Here is a 20,684-nt window from a genome sequence, read left to right on the forward strand (position 1 = left end):
GGTCAAATCTGTCGGCGGAATGAAGAGTCAAGCTGAAGGACAGGACTCACTGGACACCAGTGGAACCGTAAAAGGACTAAACTCAGTGGCTGTGTCAAAGGGCCCCTTCTTCCTATGTAGTCCACTACTTTTGACCAGGACCCATAGTACTCGGGTACATCACATGCTTTTCTCTGAAGAGCTTCATCAGTGTTACTCATGTTTTTAGTCTGAAATAAAGTTAATGATTATTTTGTCACAAGATGACTGTCCTATATAACCTTGGCTTACCTACTAATCACTTTTACTAGGAGAATGTCAATCTCATAGGTCTGTGTGGAAAGCGACCATATAAAGTTGTCTTTACTATACACATTTCAGTCTGTCTGTATAGATAATGCCAGAGACTTTAACAGGTTTTGAGAATGCTTATAAAATTGTGGAAATTGACAAGATATGCAAGCCTAAACATGTTTTGTATTTCGGGAAATGGGGCATATGTATTACTTTAAAAATGGGTAACTGATTTGGACAAGCAACATAAAACCCATAAATGCACAGGCTTCAGTCCCAAATGACACCCGATTCCCTTTATAGTGCACTACTTTAGACCAGGACCCATAGTACTCTGGTCAAAAGTAGTGCACTATATAGGGAATAGGGTGTCAATTGGGACAGTTAATTTAAAACAGGCTATGTGTACAGTAGTTGTAAAACCATCCATTTTAGACACGGATCAGCCGGGTGTTGAAATGATCCCAGATCTGTCTTTATTTCTGTTGTTTGTCAATGTTAAACTTTAATCCCAGAATTCCATGTTTTCTTATTTTTCTCCAAAGTGCAATTTGAAAGAAGAAATTAAATATTGGTTTCTCTCAATCCATCCTCCTCCACAGTACCGGAGAGCAGCCACTGTCGGACACCATATCCATCCATCCATCCATAGGAAGAGGAGGAGGAGAGAAAACAAACTGAATGAAAGATTAGAAAAATTAAAAAAAACAGCTCTTTCAAAATAAAAACAGAACAAATTGTGTTCGGAACATGGAAATAAAACGAGAGAGCGAGTGAATCAAAACTTAATTTCAATTACAAAAAAAGGAAAAAAGCAGTTTTTTTTAAACAGATTTTTTTCTGATTCTGGTGCACATGTATTTCTGTATTTCTTTCCTGTCTGCATGACACACGGTGTTATTGTGGAGTTATCATCATAAGCACAGTTCCTCCTCCTAGACTCCTAATGTTGATCCCACAAACAAAAACTACTTTGTAAATGGAGCACGTGTCACTCTTCCACATTGTTGTGTTACAGTATATTCTCGGTCTGTCCTCTGTCGATGTTCAGCAAGTTAAAATGGAACACAGACAACAGTTTGTTCTCTGTCCTTTAATAGTCTCGTATTTATGATCTCTCAGGTCGTTCCTGGCTCTCTTCATTCATCCACTAATCATGAGCTCATCTTCTGGCCATCCATCCATCATCCTCATAGAAATATACACATTTATTTATTCCTTCCAATCTTCTTCAGGTTTAGAATATAAAACAGGTCCAATCACTCAAACAGTCATGGTTCTGTCCCATTGGGTCCTGTCCGTCTGTACCGGCAGGTCATCGCAGAAGGTGTCTGCCCGTTGTAGTACTGCTGGAGGGTCGACAGGGGGCGCTCTAACTGAACACATACAGAGAGACAGACAGAGAGGAGGGTGTAGAGTGCTGGGCTCAGCTCAGTTTCAGTACTGCTTCCTTCCCTCTGTCAGTCTGTCTGCCTGCCAACAACTCCCTCTGTTGTTCCTCTCCTCTTCCTCCTCCTCCTCTTCTTCACTAGTGTCTCTGGAGACCTTTCCTCTTCCTCCTCTTAAAGAAACAGCAGCACCTGTAACAGAACAAAGGAACAACAGTAGGATGACATAACATTGAAATGGCACCCTATTCCCTATATAGTGTATTACTTTGAACAGAGGCCCTGGTCAAAAGTAGAACACTATATATTGAATAGGGTGGCATTTGGGACTTAACCAGTGAGTGTCGGGGCAAGGGGAAGGGGGTAGAGGGCAGGGAGAAGGGGGTAGAGGGCAGGGAGAAGGGGGCAGGGAGAAGGGGGTATAGGGCAGGGAGAAGGGGGCAGGGAGAAGGGGGTAGAGGGCAGGGAGAAGGGGGTAGAGGGCAGGGAGAAGGGGGGCAGGGAGAAGGGGTATAGGGCAGGGAGAAGGGGGTAGAGGGCAGGGAGAAGGGGGTATAGGGCAGGGAGAAGGGGGGCAGGGAGAAGGGGGTAGAGGGCAGGAGAAGGGGGTAGAGGGCAGGAGAAGGGGGTAGAGGGCAGGGAGAAGGGGGGTAGAGGGCAGGGAGAAGGGGGTAGAGGGCAGGGAGAAGGGGGTATAGGGCAGGGAGAAGGGGGTAGAGGGCAGGAGAAGGGGGTAGAGGGCAGGGAGAAGGGGGTATAGGGCAGGGAGAAGGGGGTAGAGGGCAGGGGGGGGGCAGGGAGAAGGGGGTAGAGGGCAGGAGAAGGGCAGGGAGAAGGGGGCAGAGGGCAGGGAGAAGGGGCAGGGAGAAGGGGGTAGAGGGCAGGGAGAAGGGGCAGGGAGAAGGGGGTAGAGGGCAGGGAGAAGGGGGGCAGGGAGAAGGGGGGTAGAGGGCAGGGAGAAGGGGGGTAGAGGGCAGGGAGAAGGGGGTAGAGGGCAGGGAGAAGGGGGCAGGGAGAAGGGGGCAGGGAGAAGGGGGTATAGGGCAGGGAGAAGGGGGTAGAGGGCAGGGAGAAGGGGGTAGAGGGCAGGGAGAAGGGGGTAGAGGGCAGGGAGAAGGGGGCAGGGAGAAGGGGGGTAGGGGGCAGGGAGAAGGGGGTAGAGGGCAGGGAGAAGGGGGCAGGGAGAAGGGGGGTAGAGGGCAGGGAGAAGGGGGTAGAGGGCAGGGAGAAGGGGGTAGAGGGCAGGGAGAAGGGGGCAGGGAGAAGGGGGTAGAGGGAAGGGAGAAGGGGGTATAGGGCAGGAGAAGGGGGGTAGAGGGCAGGGAGAAGGGGGCAGAGGGCAGGGAGAAGGGGGCAGAGGGCAGGGAGAAGGGGGGTAGGGGGCAGGGAGAAGGGGGTAGAGGGCAGGGAGAAGGGGGCAGAGGGCAGGGAGAAGGGGGCAGAGGGCAGGGAGAAGGGGGCAGAGGGCAGGGAGAAGGGGGCAGAGGGCAGGGAGAAGGGGGCAGAGGGCAGGGAGAAGGGGGTATAGGGCAGGGAGAAGGGGGCAGGAGAAGGGGGTAGAGGGCAGGGAGAAGGGGGTAGAGGGCAGGGAGAAGGGGGGTAGAGGGCAGGGAGAAGGGGGTAGAGGGCAGGGAGAAGGGGGTATAGGGCAGGGAGAAGGGGGTATAGGGCAGGGAGAAGGGGGTAGAGGGCAGGGGAGAAGGGGGTAGAGGACAGGGAGAAGGGGGTAGAGGGCAGGGAGAAGGGGGCAGGGAGAAGGGGGTAGAGGGCAGGAGAAGGGGGTAGAGGGCAGGGGGAAGGGGGCAGGGAGAAAGGGGGTAGAGGGCAGGGAGAAGGGGGCAGGGAGAAGGGGGTAGAGGGCAGGGAGAAGGGGGCAGGGAGAAGGGGGTATAGGGCAGGGAGAAGGGGGTAGAGGGCAGGGAGAAGGGGGTAGAGGGCAGGGAGAAGGGGGTAGAGGGCAGGGAGAAGGGGGGCAGGGAGAAGGGGGGTAGGGGGGCAGGGAGAAGGGGTAGAGGGCAGGGAGAAGGGGCAGGGAGAAGGGGGTAGAGGGCAGGGAGAAGGGGTAGAGGGCAGGGAGAAGGGGGTAGAGGGCAGGGAGAAGGGGGCAGGGAGAAGGGGGTAGAGGGCAGGGAGAAGGGGGTATAGGGCAGGGAGAAGGGGGTAGAGGGCAGGGAGAAGGGGGCAGAGGGCAGGGAGAAGGGGGCAGAGGGCAGGGAGAAGGGGGTAGGGGGCAGGGGGCAGGGAGAAGGGGGCAGGGGGCAGGGAGAAGGGGGTAGAGGGCAGGGAGAAGGGGGTAGAGGGCAGGGAGAAGGGGGTAGAGGGCAGGGAGAAGGGGGTAGAGGGCAGGGAGAAGGGGGTAGAGGGCAGGGAGAAGGGGGTAGAGGGCAGGAGAAGGGGTATAGGGCAGGGAGAAGGGGCAGGGAGAAGGGGGGTAGAGGGCAGGGAGAAGGGGGGTAGAGGGCAGGAGAAGGGGCAGGGAGAAGGGGGTAGAGGGCAGGAGAAGGGGGCAGGGAGAAGGGGGTAGAGGGCAGGAGAAGGGGGCAGGGAGAAGGGGGGTAGAGGGCAGGAGAAGGGGGCAGGGAGAAGGGGGTAGAGGGCAGGGAGAAGGGGGTAGAGGGCAGGGAGAAGGGGGTATAGGGCAGGGAGAAGGGGGGCAGGGAGAAGGGGTAGAGGGCAGGGAGAAGGGGGCAGGGAGAAGGGGGTAGAGGGCAGGGAGAAGGGGGTATAGGGCAGGGAGAAGGGGGTATAGGGCAGGGAGAAGGGGGTAGAGGGCAGGGAGAAGGGGGTATAGGGCAGGGAGAAGGGGGGCAGGGAGAAGGGGGGTAGGGAGAAGGGGGTAGAGGGCAGGGAGAAGGGGGTAGAGGGCAGGGAGAAGGGGGCAGGGAGTAGGGGTAGAGGGCAGGGAGAAGGGGGTAGAGGGCAGGAGAAGGGGGTAGAGGGCAGGGAGAAGGGGGTAGAGGGCAGGGAGAAGGGGGTAGAGGGCAGGGAGAAGGGGGTAGAGGGCAGGGAGAAGGGGGTATAGGGGCAGGGAGAAGGGGGTATAGGGCAGGGAGAAGGGGGCAGGGAGAAGGGGGTAGAGGGCAGGGAGAAGGGGGCAGGGAGAAGGGGGTAGAGGGCAGGGAGAAGGGGGGCAGGAGAAGGGGGTAGAGGGCAGGAGAAGGGGGGTAGAGGGCAGGGAGAAGGGGGCAGGGAGAAGGGGGCAGGGAGAAGGGGGCAGGGAGAAGGGGGGTAGAGGGCAGGGAGAAGGGGGTAGAGGGCAGGGAGAAGGGGGCAGGGAGAAGGGGGTAGAGGGCAGGGAGAAGGGGGTAGAGGGCAGGGAGAAGGGGGCAGGGAGAAGGGGGTAGAGGGCAGGGAGAAGGGGGTATAGGGCAGGGAGAAGGGGGTAGAGGGCAGGGAGAAGGGGGTAGAGGGCAGGAGAAGGGGGTAGAGGGCAGGAGAAGGGGGTAGAGGGCAGGGAGAAGGGGGGTATAGGGCAGGGAGAAGGGGGTATAGGGCAGGGAGAAGGGGGTAGAGGGCAGGAGAAGGGGGTAGAGGGCAGGAGAAGGGGGCAGGGAGAAGGGGGTAGAGGGCAGGGAGAAGGGGGCAGGGAGAAGGGGTAGAGGGCAGGGAGAAGGGGGTAGAGGGCAGGGAGAAGGGGGCAGGAGAAGGGGGTAGAGGGCAGGAGAAGGGGGGTATAGGGCAGGGAGAAGGGGGTAGAGGGCAGGGAGAAGGGGGTAGAGGGCAGGGAGAAGGGGGTAGAGGACAGGGAGAAGGGGGTAGAGGGCAGGGAGAAGGGGGTAGAGGGCAGGGAGAAGGGGGTATAGGGCAGGGAGAAGGGGGTAGAGGGCAGGGAGAAGGGGGTATAGGGCAGGGAGAAGGGGGGTAGAGGGCAGGGAGAAGGGGGTAGAGGGCAGGGAGAAGGGGGTAGAGGGCAGGGAGAAGGGGGTATAGGGCAGGGAGAAGGGGGGCAGGGAGAAGGGGGCAGGGGCGTCAATCTCACTTTGTGTCGTCGGCCACCTCCACCTCGGCCGGGGCAGTGATGGGCGCATTGGAGTGGCCCGCCGTCGGGTCGTCTGTATTCAGCTCCCCATTGGTTGAACTTAACACCTGCAGGGGAGCATCATAGACCACCAGAAAATGGTGGCTTACTGTGGTCCAAAATATCTCATGTCAGGTGAGAGTGAGACTTCTGAATGTTGTAGATAGAAATGTAATGAATAGAGCTGACATGACTCCCTATTCTACATGACGGACAGTCATATCTTCTACACAACACTTTTCTATTTACAACACTCAGAAGTCTCACCTCACAAGCTAAGTCATAATCATTTGTAACTTTGCCTAATGCTGAAAACGGCTTTCCTCAGGATGGTTGTGTGACTACAGAAACACTAGAAGTTTCCACTGTCCTGTTATAGAAATGATGTCATCAGACTACATGTCCTGCTGGCTACTTGATCCCTCTTACAGTGACTTAATGCTCCAGCCAACAATGGCACCCTATTCCCTATATAGTGCACTACTGTTGACCAGGGCCCATGTAGCTCTGGTCTAAAGTAGTGCACTATATAGGGAATAGGGTACCATTCTCTGGTCTAAAGTAGTGCACTACATAGGGAATAGGGTGCCATTCTCTGGTCTATAGTAGTGCACTATATAGGGAATAGGGTGCCATTCTCTGGTCTAAAGTAGTGCACTATATAGGGAATAGGGTGCCATTCTCTGGTCTAAAGTAGGGCACTATATAGGGAATAGGGTACCATTCTCTGGTCTAAAGTAGTGCACTATATAGGGAATAGGGTACCATTCTCTGGTCTAAAGTAGTGCACTATATAGGGGATAGGGTGCCATTTGGGATGCAGGCAATGACACTGAACACTACTCACACTAGACGGTATTATATTGATTAAATCCAACTACATAGACTTGGGAAACACCACAAGGTGACAACATTTCTAGATGATCAAACAGTTAGATGTACATTCTAATAGCACAAGTTTCTCCTTTAGTCACTGTCTCTCCCACAGGTTAGTCCCTCGGCCCCAGTAGGATATAGTTAGTCCCTCGGCCCCAGTAGGATATAGTTAGTCCCTCGGCCCCAGTAGGATATAGTTAGTCCCTCGGCCCCAGTAGGATATAGTTAGTCCCTCGGCCCCAGTAGAATATAATTAGTCCCCCGGCCCACGTAGGATATAATTAGTCCCTCGGCCCCAGTAGAATATAATTAGTCCCCCGGTCCCAGTAGGATATAGTTAGTCCCTCGGCCCCAGTAGGATATAGTTAGTCCCTCGGCCCCAGTAGGATATAGTTAGTCCCTCGGCCCCAGTAGGATATAATTAGTCCCTCGGCCCCAGTAGGATATAGTTAGTCCCTCGGCCCCAGTAGAATATAATTAGTCCCTCGGCCCCAGTAGAATATAGTTAGTCCCTCGGCCCCAGTAGGATATAGTTAGTCCCTCGGCCCCAGTAGAATATAGTTAGTCCCTCGGCCCCAGTAGAATATAGTTAGTCCCTCGGCCCCAGTAGAATATAGTTAGTCCCTCGGCCCCAGTAGGATATAGTTAGTCCCTCGGCCCCAGTAGAATATAATTAGTCCCTCGGCCCCAGTAGGATATAGTTAGTCCCTCGGCCCCAATAGAATATAATTAGTCCCTCGGCCCCAGTAGGATATAGTTAGTCCCTCGGCCCCAGTAGAATATAATTAGTCCCTCGGCCCCAGTAGAATATAGATAGTCCCTCGGCCCCAGTAGAATATAGTTTGTCCCTCGGCCCCAGTAGAATATAGCTATTCCCTCGGCCCCAGTAGGATATAATTAGTCCCCTGGCCCCAGTAGGATATAGTTAGTCCCCCGGCCCCAGTAGGATATAATTAGTCCCCCGGCCCCAGTAGGATATAGTTAGTCCCTCGGCCCCAGTAGGATATAATTAGTCCCTCTGCCCCAGTAGGATATAATTAGTCCCTCGGCCCCAGTAGGATATAGTTAGTCCCCCGGCCCCAGTAGGATATAGTTAGTCCCTCGGCCCCAGTAGGATATAGTTAGTCCCTCGGCCCCAGTAGGATATAGTTAGTCCCTCGGCCCCAGTAGGATAGAGTTAGTCCCTCGGCCCCAGTAGGATATAAGCCTAGTATGAAGTGTGCAGAATGTGAGGGGAAAAGAGGGGAAGAAGGAGAATGAGTGGAAGAAAGAAAAAGAAAAAAGAGAGAGACTACAAACAGAGAAGAAGAGAGACTACAAACAGAGTAGAAGACAGAGAGCGAGACTACAAACAGAGAAGAAGACAGAGAGAGAGACTACAAACGGAGAAGAAGACAGAGAGAGAGACTACAAACAGAGTAGAAGACAGAAAGAGAGAGACTACAAACAGAAGACAGAGAGAGAGAGAGACTACAAACAGAGAAGAAGACAGAGAGAGCGACTACAAACAGAGAAGAAGACAGAGAGAGAGAGAGACTACAAACAGTAGAAGACAGAGAGAGAGACTACAAACAGAGTAGAAGACAGAGAGCGAGACTACAAACAGAGAAGAAGACAGAGAGAGAGACTACAAACAGAGAAGAAGACAGAGAGAGAGAGACTACAAACAGAGATGAAGACAGAGAGAGAGACTACAAACAGAGAAGACAGAGAGAGAGAGAGACAACCAACAGAGAAGAAGACAGAGAAAGAGAGAGACTACAAAAAGGATATAGTTAGTCCCTCGGCCCCAGTAGGATATAATTAGTCCCTCGGCCCCAGTAGGATATAATTAGTCCCTCGGCCCCAGTAGGATATAATTAGTCCCTCGGCCCCAGTAGGATATAATTAGTCCCTCGGCCCCAGTAGGATATAGTTAGTCCCTCGGCCCCAGTAGGATATAAGCCTAGTATGAAGTGTGCAGAATGTGAGGGGAAAAGAGGGGAAGAAGGAGAATGAGTGGAAGAAAGAAAAAGAAAAAAGAGAGAGACTACAAACAGAGAAGAAGACAGACTACAAACAGAGTAGAAGACAGACTACAAACAGAGTAGAAGAGAGAGACTACAAACAGAGTAGAAGACAGAGAGCGAGACTACAAACAGAGAAGAATACAGAGAGAGAGACTACAAACAGAGTAGAAGACAGAAAGAGAGAGACTACAAACAGAAGACAGAGAGAGAGAGAGACTACAAACAGAAGAAGACAGAGAGAGAGAGACTACAGAGAAGACAGAGAGAGACTACAAACAGAGAAGAAGACAGAGAGAGAGACTACAAACAGAGAAGAAGACAGAGAGAGAGAGAGAGACTACAAACAGAGAAGAAGACAGAGAGAGAGAGAGAGACTACAAACAGTAGAAGACAGAGAGAGAGACTACAAACAGAAGACAGAGAGAGAGACTACAAACGGAGAAGAAGACAGAGAGAGAGACTACAAACAGAGTAGAAGACAGAAAGAGAGAGACTACAAACAGAAGACAGAGAGAGAGAGAGACTACAAACAGAAGAAGACAGAGACTACAGAGAAGACAGAGAGAGACTACAAACAGAGAAGAAGACAGAGAGAGAGACTACAAACAGAGAAGACAGAGAGAGAGAGAGAGAGACTACAAACAGTAGAAGACAGAGAGAGAGACTACAAACAGAAGACAAGAGAGAGAGAGAGACTACAAACAGAGTAGAAGACAGAGAGAGAGAGACTACAAACAGTAGAAGACAGAGAGAGACTACAAACAGAGAAGAAGACAGAGAGAGAGACTACAAACAGAGAAGAAGACAGAGAGAGAGACTACAAACAGAGAAGAAGACAGAGAGAGAGATTACAAACAGAGAAGAAGACAGAGAGAGAGACTACAAACAGAGAAGAAGACAGAGAGAGAGAGACTACAAACAGAGATGAAGACAGAGAGAGACTACAAACAGTAGAAGACAGAGAGAGAGACTACAAACAGAGAAGAAGACAGAGAGAGAGACTACAAACAGAGAAGACAGAGAGAGAGAGAGACAACCAACAGAGAAGAAGACAGAGAAAGAGAGAGACTACAAAAAGGATATAGTTAGTCCCTCGGCCCCAGTAGGATATAGTTAGTCCCTCGGCCCCAGTAGGATATAATTAGTCCCTCGGCCCCAGTAGGATATAATTAGTCCCTCGGCCCCAGTAGGATATAGTTAGTCCCTCGGCCCCAGTAGGATATAGTTAGTCCCTCGGCCTAAGTAGGATATAGTTAGTCCCTCGGCCCCAGTAGAATATAGTTAGTCCCTCGGCCCCAGTAGGATATAGTTAGTCCCTCGGCCCCAGTAGGATATAGTTAGTCCCTCGGCCCCAGTAGGATATAATTAGTCCCTCGGCCCCAGTAGGATATAAGCCTAGTATGAAGTGTGCAGAATGTGAGGGGAAAAGAGGGGAAGAAGGAGAATGAGTGGAAGAAAGAAAAAGAAAAAAGAGAGAGACTACAAACAGAGAAGAGAGAGACTACAAACAGAGAAGAAGAGAGACTACAAACAGAGTAGAAGAGAGAGACTACAAACAGAGTAGAAGACAGAGAGAGAGACTACAAACAGAGTAGAAGACAGAAAGAGAGAGACTACAAACAGAAGACAGAGAGAGAGAGAGACTACAAACAGAAGAAGACAGAGAGAGAGAGACTACAGAGAAGACAGAGAGAGACTACAAACAGAGAAGACAGAGAGAGAGACTACAAACAGTAGAAGACAGAGAGAGAGACTACAAACAGAAGACAGAGAGAGAGAGAGACTACAAACAGTAGAAGACAGAGAGAGACTACAAACAGAGAAGAAGACAGAGAGAGAGACTACAAACAGAGAAGAAGACAGAGAGAGAGATTACAAACAGAGAAGAAGACAGAGAGATTACAAACAGAGAAGACAGAGAGAGAGACTACAAACAGAGAAGAAGACAGAGAGAGAGAGACTACAAACAGAGATGAAGACAGAGAGAGAGACTACAAACAGTAGAAGACAGAGAGAGAGACTACAAACAGAGATGAAGACAGAGAGAGAGAGACTACAAACAGAGAAGACAGAGAGAGAGAGAGAGACTACAAACAGAGAAGAAGACACAGAGAGAGACTACAAACAGAGAAGAAGACAGAGAAAGAAAGCAAGAGACAGGAGGCAGAGTGTTTATCATTGCGGGCGACGCCCACAGCCCAGTACCTGGACAGAGCCCCCCAGCCTATCAGCTGTTAGGTGGGACCCCAGCAGCTCCCTATTGGTCACTGGAGTGGGCTGGGACTCACTTCCTTTGGATTCTGGCGACTGGCGCGACAGCAAAGGAGAAAGTGGGTCGGACAAAGGGTGAGATATGGGAAGAGGAGATGGTGAAGGAGGAGGTAGAGGGAGGAGATGGTGAAGGAGGAAGTAGAGGAAGGAGATGGTGAAGGAGGAAGTAGAGGGAGGAGATGGTGAAGGAGGAAGTAGAGGGAGGAGAGTGGTGAAGGAGGAAGTAGAGGGAGGAGATGGTGAAGGAGGAAGTAGAGGGAGGAGATGGTGAAGGAGGAAGTAGAGGGAGGAGATGGTGAAGGAGGAAGTAGAGGGGAGGAGATGGTGAAGGAGGAAGTAGAGGGAGGAGATGGTGAAGGAGGAAGTAGAGGAAGGAGATGGTGAAGGAGGAAGTAGAGGGAGGAGATGGTGAAGGAGGAAGTAGAGGGAGGAGATGGTGAAGGAGGAAGTAGAGGGAGGAGATGGTGAAGGAGGAGGTAGAGGGAGGAGATGGTGAAGGAGGAAGTAGAGGGAGGAGATGGTGAAGGAGGAGGTAGAGGGAGGAGATGGTGAAGGAGGAAGTAGCGGGAGGAGATGGTGAAGGAGGAAGGTAGTGAGGAGATGGTGAAGGAGGAGTAGCGGGAGGAGATGGTGAAGGAGGAAGTAGAGGGAGGAGATGGTGAAGGAGGAGGTAGAGGGAGGAGATGGTGAAGGAGGAAGTAGAGGAGGAGATGGTGAAGGAGGAAGTAGAGGGAGGAGATGGTGAAGGGGGAAGTAGAGGGAGGAGATGGTGAAGGAGGAAGTAGAGGGAGGAGATGGTGGAGGAAGTAGAGGAGGAGATGGTGAAGGAGGAAGTAGAGGGAGGAGATGGTGAAGGAGGAAGTAGAGGGAGGAGATGGTGAAGGAGGAAGTGGAGGAAGTGGAAAGTAGAGGGAGGAGATGGTGAAGGAGGAGGTAGAGGGAGGAGATGGTGAAGGAGGAAGTAGAGGGAGGAGATGGTGAAGGAGGAAGTAGAGGGAGGAGATGGTGAAGGAGGAAGTAGAGGGAGGAGATGGTGAAGGAGGAAGTAGAGGGAGGAGATGGTGAAGGAGGAAGTAGAGGGAGGAGATGGTGAAGGAGGAAGTAGAGGGAGGAGATGGTGAAGGAGGAAAGAAACAAAGAAACAAAAAAACAGTGTTTAAAGAAGTCTCTCTCCCGGTCAGCAGTTCGGCAGCTACTTAGACAGTGCTCTACCGGAGGACGGACAACACAGACCTGAGGGGCGGTGCGGTGACGTGGGAAGAAAAGAGTGCACGTGAGGAGGAGTGCATGGCAGAAGAGTACACGTGTGACATGCAGAAGCAGAAGCGGCTGTAGAAGCCACTGGTGTGAGCTGAGACTGAACAAGCTGCTGTTATGAGACTGGCATCGGTTGGTGCGTCTGGTGGCATTGTCAGTGGCAATCTGTGGTTTGATGAGTAAGGCCAGTTATACAATTAGTTTAGCCTGGATACCAATCTGTTTCTGCTCTCTAATATAGCCTGGATACCAGTCTGTTTCTGCTCTTTAATATAGCCTGGATACCAATCTGTTTCTGCTCTCTAATATAGCCTGGATACCAGTCTGTTTCTGCTCTCTAATATAGCCTGGATACCAGTCTGTTTCTGCTCTCTAATATAGCCTGGATACCAATCTGTTTCTGCTCTCTAATATAGCCTGGATACCAGTCTGTTTCTGCTCTCTAATATAGCCTGGATACCAGTCTGTTTCTGCTCTCTAATATAGCCTGGATACCAGTCTGTTTCTGCTCTCTAATATAGCCTGGATACCAGTCTGTTTCTGCTCTCTAATATAGCCTGGATACCAGTCGGTTTCTGCTCTCTTTAATATAGCCTGGATACCAGTCTGTTTCTGGTCTCTTTAATATAGCCTGGATACCAGTCTGTTTCTGCTCTCTAATATAGCCTGGATACCAGTCTGTTTCTGCTCTCTAATATAGCCTGGATACCAGTCTGTTTCTGCTCTCTAATATAGCCTGGGACCAGGCTACAGTTAGTTAGTAAGAAGCTGCCAACTTGGAACACTGTAAATGTAAAATTCAGCAAATGCTGAATGACATTTGTGAAATTTGAATGATATGTGTGTTCAGTGTGTGTTTGTGTGTGTGTGTGTTTGTGTGTGTGTGTTCAGTGTGTGTGTTTGTGTGCGTGTTCAGTGTGTGTTTGTGTGTGTGTTCAGTGTGTGTTTGTGTGTGTGTGTTCAGTGTGTGTGTGTGTGTGTGTGTGTGTTCCGTGTCTGTGTGTGTGTGTGTTCCGTGTGTGTGTGTTCAGTGTGTGTGTTCAGTGTGTGTGTTCAGTGTGTGTTTTCCGTGTGTGTGTTCAGTGTGTGTGTGTGTGTTCAGTGTGTGTGTGTGTGTGGTGTGTTTGTGTGTGTGTGTGTGTTCAGTGTGTGTGTGTTCGTGTGTGTGTGTTCAGTGTGTGTTCCGGTGTGTGTGTTCAGTGTGTTCTGTGTGTGTTCAGTGTGTGTGTGTGTTCAGTGTGTGTGTGTGTGTTCAGTGTGTGTTCAGTGTGTGTTCAGTGTGTGTGTGTGTTCAGTGTGTGTGTGTGTGTGTGTGTTCAGTGTGTGTGTGTGTTCAGTGTGTGTTCAGTGTGTGTGTGTGTGTTCAGTGTGTGTTCAGTGTGTGTGTGTGTTCAGTGTGTGTGTGTTCAGTGTGTGTGTGTGTGTGTGTGTTCAGGGGGTGTGTGTGTGTGTGTGTGTGTGTGTTCAGTGTGTGTGTGGTGTGTGTGTGTTCAGTGTGTGTGTGTGTGTCAGTGTGTGTTCAGTGTGTGTGTGTGTTCAGTGTGTGTGTGTGTGTGTGTGCATGTGTGTGTGTGTGTGTGTGTTCAGTGTGTGTGTGTGTGTGTGTGTTCAGTGTGTGTGTGTGTTCAGTGTGTGTTCAGTGTGTGTGTGTGTGTTCAGTGTGTGTGTGTGTGTGTGTGTGTGTTCAGTGTGTGTGTGTGTGTGTGTGTTCAGTGTGTCTCCAGTGTGTCTCCAGTGTGTCTCCAGTGTGTCTCCAGTGTGTGTTCAGTGTGTCTCCAGTGTGTCTCCAGTGTGTGTTCAGCCCTACCCCAGTGTCTCCAGCCCTACCCCAGTGTGTCTCCAGTGTGTTCAGCCCTACCCCAGTGTGTCTCCAGTGTGTGTCCAGTGTGTCTCCAGTGTGTTCAGCCCTACCCCAGTGTGTCTCCAGCCCTACCCCAGTGTGTCTCCAGCCCTACCCCAGTGTGTCTCCAGCCCTACCCCAGTGTGTCTCCAGCCCTACCCCAGTGTGTCTCCAGCCCTACCCCAGTGTGTCTCCAGCCCTACCCCAGTGTCTCTCCAGCCCTACCCCAGTGTCTCCAGCCCTACCCCAGTGTCTCCAGCCCTACCCCAGTGTCTCCAGCCCTACCCCAGTGTGTCTCCAAGCCCTACCCCAGTGTCTCCAGCCCTACCCCAGTGTGTAGTGTCTCCAGCCCTACCCCAGTGTGTCTCCAGCCCTACCCCAGTGTGTCTCCAGCCCTACCCCATGTGTCTCCAGCCCCTACCCCAGTGTGTCTCCAGCCCTACCCCCAGTGTCTCCAGCCCTACCCCAGTGTGTCTCCAGCCCTACCCCAGTGTCTCCAGCCCTACCCCAGTGTGTCTCCAGCCCTACCCCAGTGTCTCCAGCCCTACCCCAGTGTCTCCAGCCCTACCCCAGTGTCTCCAGCCCTACCCCAGTGTGTCTCCAGCCCTACCCCAGTGTGTCTCCAGCCCTACCCCAGTGTGTCTCCAGCCCTACCCCAGTGTGTCTCCAGCCCTACCCCAGTGTGTCTCCAGCCCTACCCCAGTGTCTCTCAGCCCTACCCCAGTGTATCTCCAGCCCTACCCCCAGTGTATCTCTCAGCCCTACCCCAGTGTATCTCCAGCCCTACCCCAGTGTCTCAGCCCTACCCCAGTGTGTCTCCAGCCCTACCCCAGTGTATCTCCAGCCCTACCCCAGTGTATCTCCAGCCCACCCCAGTGTGTCTCCAGCCCTACCCCCAGTGTGTCTCCGGCAGCCCTACCCCAGTGTGTCTCCAGCCCTACCCCAGTGTCTCCAGCCCTACCCCAGTGTCTCAGCCCTACCCCAGTGTATCTCCAGCCCCTACCCCAGTGTGTCTCCAGCCCTACCCCAGTGTATCTCCAGCCCCTACCCCAGTGTGTCTCAGCCCTACCCCAGTGTATCTCCAGCCCTACCCCAGGTGTCTCCAGCCCTACCCCAGGTGTGTCTCCAGCCCTACCCCAGGTGTCCAGCCCCTACCCCCAGTGTGTCAGCCCTACCCCAGTGTTCTCTCAGCCCTACCCCAGTGTGTCCAGCCCTACCCCAGTGTGTCTCCAGCCCTACCCCGAGTGTCTCCAGTGTGTCTCCAGCCCCTACCCCAGGTGTCTCCAGTGTGTCTCCAGCCCTACCCCCAGTGTGATCTCCAGCCCTACCCCAGTGTGTCTCCAGCCCTACCCCAGTGTGTCTCCAGCCCTACCCCAGTGTCTCCAGCCCTACCCCAGTGTGTCTCCAGTGTGTCTCCAGCCCTACCCCAGTGTGTCCAGCCCTACCCCAGTGTGTCTCCAGCCCTACCCCCAGTGTGTCTCCAGCCCTACCCCAGTGTGTCTCCAGCCCTAACCCCAGTGTGTCTCCAGCCCCTACCCCAGTGTGTCTCCAGCCCTACCCCCAGTGTGTCCAGCCCTACCCCAGTGTGCTCCAGCCCTACCCCAGTGTGTCCCCAGCCCTACCCCAGTGTGTCCAGCCCTACCCCAGTGTGTCCAGCCCTACCCCAGTGTCTCCAGCCCTACCCCAGTGTCTCCAGCCCTACCCCAGTGTGTCTCCAGCCCTGCCCCAGTGTGTCTCCAGCCCTGCCCCAGTGTGTAGTGTCTCCAGCCCTACCCCCAGTGTGTCTCCAGCCCTACCCCAGTGTGTAGTGTCTCCAGCCCTACCCCCCAGTGTGTCTCCAGCCCTACCCCAGTGTGTAGTGTGTCCAGCCCTACCCCCCAGTGTGTCTCCAGCCCTACCCCAGTGTCTCCAGCCCTACCCCAGTGTGTCTCCAGCCCTACCCCAGTGTCTCCAGCCCCTACCCCAGTGTCTCCAGCCCCTACCCCAGTGTCTCAGCCCTACCCCCAGTGTCTCCAGCCCTACCCCAGTGTCTCCAGCCCTACCCCGCAGTGTCTCCAGCCCTACCCCCAGTGTGTGTGTCTCAGCCCTACCCCAGTGTCTCAGCCCTACCCCAGTGTGTCTCAGCCCTACCCCAGTGTGTCTCAGCCCTACCCCCAGTGTCTCCAGCCCTACCCCAGTGTCTCCAGCCCTACCCCAGTGTCTCCAGCCCTACCCCAGGTGTCTCCAGCCCTACCCCAGTGTCTCCAGCCCTACCCCAGTGTGTCTCCAGCCCCTACCCAGTGTGTCTCCAGCCCTACCCCAGTGTCTCCAGCCCTACCCCAGGTGTCTCAGCCCCTACCCCAGTGTCTCCAGCCCTACCCCAGTGTCTCCAGCCCTACCCCAGTGCCAGCCCTACCCCAGTGTCTCCAGCCCTACCCCAGGTGTCTCCAGCCCTACCCCCCAGTGTCTCCAGCCCTACCCAGTGTGTCTCCAGCCCCTACCCCAGTGTCTCCAGCCCTACCCCCAGTGTCTCCAGCCCTACCCCCAGTGTATCTCAGCCCCTATTTCCCCCAGTGTGTCCCCAGCCCTACCCCCAGTGTGTCTCCAGCCCCTACCCCAGTGTAGTGTCTCCAGCCCCTACCCCCAGTGTGTCTCCAGCCCTACCCCCCAGTGTGTAGTGTCTCCAGCCCTACCCCAGTGTCTCCAGCCCTACCCCAGTGTCTCCAGCCCTACCCCAGTGTCTCAGCCCCTACCCCAGTGTGTCTCCAGCCCCTACCCCATGTGTCTCCAGTCCCTACCCCAGTGTGTCTCCAGCCCTACCCCAGTGTCTCCAGCCCTACCCCAGTGTCTCCAGCCCTACCCCAGTGTGTCTCCAGCCCTACCCCAGTGTGCTCCAGCCCCTACCCCAGTGTGTCTCCAGCCTCCCTACCCCAGTAGTGTCCAGCCTACCCCCGGTGTGTCCCAGCCCTACCCCAGTGTCTCCAGCCCTACCCCCAGTGTCTCAGCCCTACCCCCCAGTGTGTCTCCAGCCCTACCCCAGTGAGTGTGCTCAGCCCTACCCCCAGTGTCTCCAGCCCTACCCCAGTGTCTCCAGCCCTACCCCAGTGTGTCTCCAGCCCTACCTCCTAGTGTCTCCAGCCCTACCCCAGTGTCTCCAGCCCTACCCCAGTGTCTCCAGCCCTACCCCAGTGTGTCTCCAGCCCTACCCCAGTGTGTCTCCAGCCCTACCCCAGTGTCTCCAGCCCTACCCCAGTGTGTCTCCAGCCCCACCCCAGTGTGTCTCCAGCCCTACCCCAGTGTCTCCAGCCCTACCCCAGTGTCTCAGCCCTACCCCAGTGTCTCAGCCCCTACCCCAGTGTCTCAGCCCTACCCCCAGTGTATCCCCAGCCCCTACCCCCCCAGTGTCTCCAGCCCTACCCCAGTGTCTCCAGCCCTACCCCAGTGTCTCCATCCCTACCCTAGTGTCTCCAGCCCTACCCCCCAGTGTATCCCCAGCCCTACCCCAGTGTCTCCAGCCCTACCCCCCAGTGTGTCTCCGGCCCCTACCCCAGTGTGTCTCAGCCCTACCCCAGTGTATACCCCAGCAGCCCTACCCCAGTGTATCTCCAGCCCCTACCCCAGTGTCTCCAGCCCTACCCCCAGTGTACCCCAGCCCTACCCCAGTGTCTCCCAGCCCTACCCCCAGTGTGTCTCAGCCCTACCCCAGTGTGTCTCAGCCCTACCTCAGTGTATCTCAGCCCTAACCCTAGTGTATCCCAGCCCTACCCCCAGTGTGTCTCCAGCCCCTACCCCAGTGTAACTCCAGCCCTACCCCCAGTGTATCCCCAGCCCTACCCCAGTGTATCCCCAGCCTACCCCCCATGTCTCCAGCCCTACCCCAGTGTGTCTCCAGCCCTACCCCCCAGTGTATATCCAGTGTATCTCCAGCCCTACCCCAGCCCCTAACCCTACCCCCCCCAGTGTGTCTCCTACCTGGTTTTTGGTCTGCTGCGCTGCCTTGTCTCTGCTGCTGGACTGCTTAGGAGGGTCTCACTGGGGACTGGACCAATAGGGAGGGGCTGAGGACAGAGGTTAAAGGTCATCCTTAACTAAACAGCCAATAGCACAGGGAGTGGGCTAGGAAAAGGAGGAGGGGTCAGGAACATGTTATTGAGAACCATCTCCTATATCAAGCTGTTCATAAGAGAAGGGGAATGTCCCAAATCACACCCTGTAATTCCATATTCATAGAGCACTACGATTGGCTAGTCAGGAATAGTACTGAGGGGTAATACTAGGGTTAGGACAGAGGGGTTAGGGTTAGGACTGAGGGATAATACTAGGGTTAGGACTGAGGGGTTAGGGTTAGGACTGAGGGATAATACTAGGGTTAGTACTGAGGGATAATACTAGGGTTAGGGCTGAGGGATAATACTAGGGTTAGGACTGAGGGGTTAGGGTTAGGACTGAGGGATAATACTAGGGTTAGTACTGAGGGATAATACTAGGGTTAGGGCTGAGGGATAATACTAGGGTTAGGACTGAGGGATAATACTAGGGTTAGGGACAGAGGGGTTAGGGGTTAGGACGAGGGATAATACTAGGGGGTTAGGGACTGAGGGGTTAGGGTTAGGACTGAGGGATAATACTAGGGTTAGTACTGAGGGATAATACTAGGGTTAGGGCTGAGGGATAATACTAGGGTTAGGACTGAGGGGTTAGGGTTAGGACTGAGGGATAATACTAGGGTTAGTACTGAGGATAATACTAGGGTTAGGGGCTGAGGGATATACTAGGTTAGGACTGAGGGATAATACTAGGGGTTAGGACAGGGGAGTTAGGTTAGGACTGAGGGATAATACTAGGGGTTAGGACTGAGGGGTTAGGGTTAGGGACTGAGGATAATACAGGTTAGGTACTGGGAGGGATAATACTAGGGTTAGGGCTGAGGGATAATACTAGGGGTTAGGACTGAGGGGTTAGGTTGTAGGACTGAGGATAATACTAGGGGTTAGGGCTGAGGATAATACCAGGGTTAGGACCGAGGGATAATACTAGGTTAGGACCGTGGATAAATACTAGGGTTAGGACCGAGGTTAGGGGTTAGGACTGAGGATAATACTAGGTTAGGACTGAGGGATAATACGAGGTTAGGACTGAGGGATAATACTAGGGTTAGGACTGAGGGATAATACTAGGGTTAGGGACTGAGGGATAAACATTTACTAGGTGGGACTGAGGGGATAATACTAGGGTTAGGGACTGAGGGTTAGGTTAGGACTGAGGGATAATACTAGGGTTAGGACTGAGGGATAATACTAGGGTTAGGACTGAGGGATAATACTAGGGTTAGGACTGAGGGATAATACTAGGGTTAGGACTGAGGGGTTAGGGTTAGGACTGAGGAGTTAGGGTTAGGACAGAATAATACTAGGGTTAGGACTGAGGGATAATACTAGGGTTAGGGCTGAGGGATAATACTAGGGTTAGGACTGAAGGGTTAGGGTTAGGACTGAGGGATAATACTAGGGTTAGGACTGAGGGGTTAGGGTTAGGACTGAGGGATAATACTAGGGTTAGGACTGAGGGATAATACTAGGGTTAGGGCTGAGGGATAACACTAGGAGTTAGGACCGAGGGATAATACTAGGGTTGGGACTGAGGGGTTAGGGTTAGGACTGAGGATAATACTAGGGTTAGGACTGAGGGATAATACTAGGGTTAGGACTGAGGGGGTTAGGGGTTAGGACTGAGGATAATAAGGAGGACGAGGAAAAAGTTAGGACTGAGGGATAATACTAGGGTTAGGGACTGAGGATAATACTAGGGTTAGGACTGAGGTAGGTTAGGACTGAGAAGTAGGACAGAATAATACTAGGGTTAGGACTGAGGGATAACCACTAGGGTTAGGGGCTGAGGGATAAACTAGGGTTAGGACTGGGGGTTAGGGTTAGGACTGAGGATAATACTAGGTTGGACTGAGGGGTTAGGGGTTAGGACTGAGGGATAATACTAGGTTAGTACTGAGGGATAATACTAGGTTAGGGCTGAGGGATAAATAGGACTGAGGGTTAGGAAGGACTGAGGGATAAAACTAAGGATAATAGCTGAGGACTAGGAGGACGAGGATAATACTAGGGTTAGGACTGAGGATAATACTAGGGGTAGACGAGAGGGTTAGACAACAAACAAGGATAGGACAATACTAGGGTTAGGACCAGGATAGGACGAGATACTAGGGTTAGGACTGAGAGATAAGGGTTAGGACTGAGGAGTTAGGTTAGCGACAGAATAATACTAGGTTAGGACTGAGGATAATACTAGGTTAGGACTGAGGATAATACTAGGGAGGAGGACAAAAGGTTAGGACTGAGGGAAATTCTAGGTTAGGACTGAGGGGTTAGGGGGTTAGGACTGATGGATAATAGGTTAGGGGCTAGGGGAAGTTTACAGGAAGAATAATACTAGGGTTAGGACTGAGGGATAAGATACTAGGTTAGGACCGAGGGATAATACTAGGGGTTTGGACTGAGGGAACAATACTGGAGGTTAGGACTGAGGGTACAGGGTTAGGACTGAGGGATAAAGGTAGATAGGAGTTAGGGTAGGGGCTGAGGGATAATACTGTGGTTAGGGACTGAGGAGAAACAGGGTTAGGAGGAGTAGGTTGAGACAGAAATAACTAGGGGTTGGGACCCGAGGGATAATACTAGGTTAGGACTGAGGGAAAACTGAGGTTAGGACTGAGGGATAATACTAGGCGTTAGGACTGAGGGGTTAGGGTCAGGACTGTG

At 53.1% G+C, this 20,684-nt stretch overlaps 1 pseudogene; it reads right to left on the bottom strand.

Annotated features, from left to right (window-relative positions):
- Nucleotides 1-726: 726 nt before the first annotated feature.
- The window catches only part of LOC121535673, an 83,260-nt pseudogene continuing 63,302 nt past the window's right edge, over nucleotides 727-20,684 (bottom strand).

This window comes from Coregonus clupeaformis, unplaced genomic scaffold, assembly GCF_020615455.1.
Source record: "Coregonus clupeaformis isolate EN_2021a unplaced genomic scaffold, ASM2061545v1 scaf0573, whole genome shotgun sequence".
Lineage (NCBI taxonomy): Eukaryota > Metazoa > Chordata > Actinopteri > Salmoniformes > Salmonidae > Coregonus > Coregonus clupeaformis.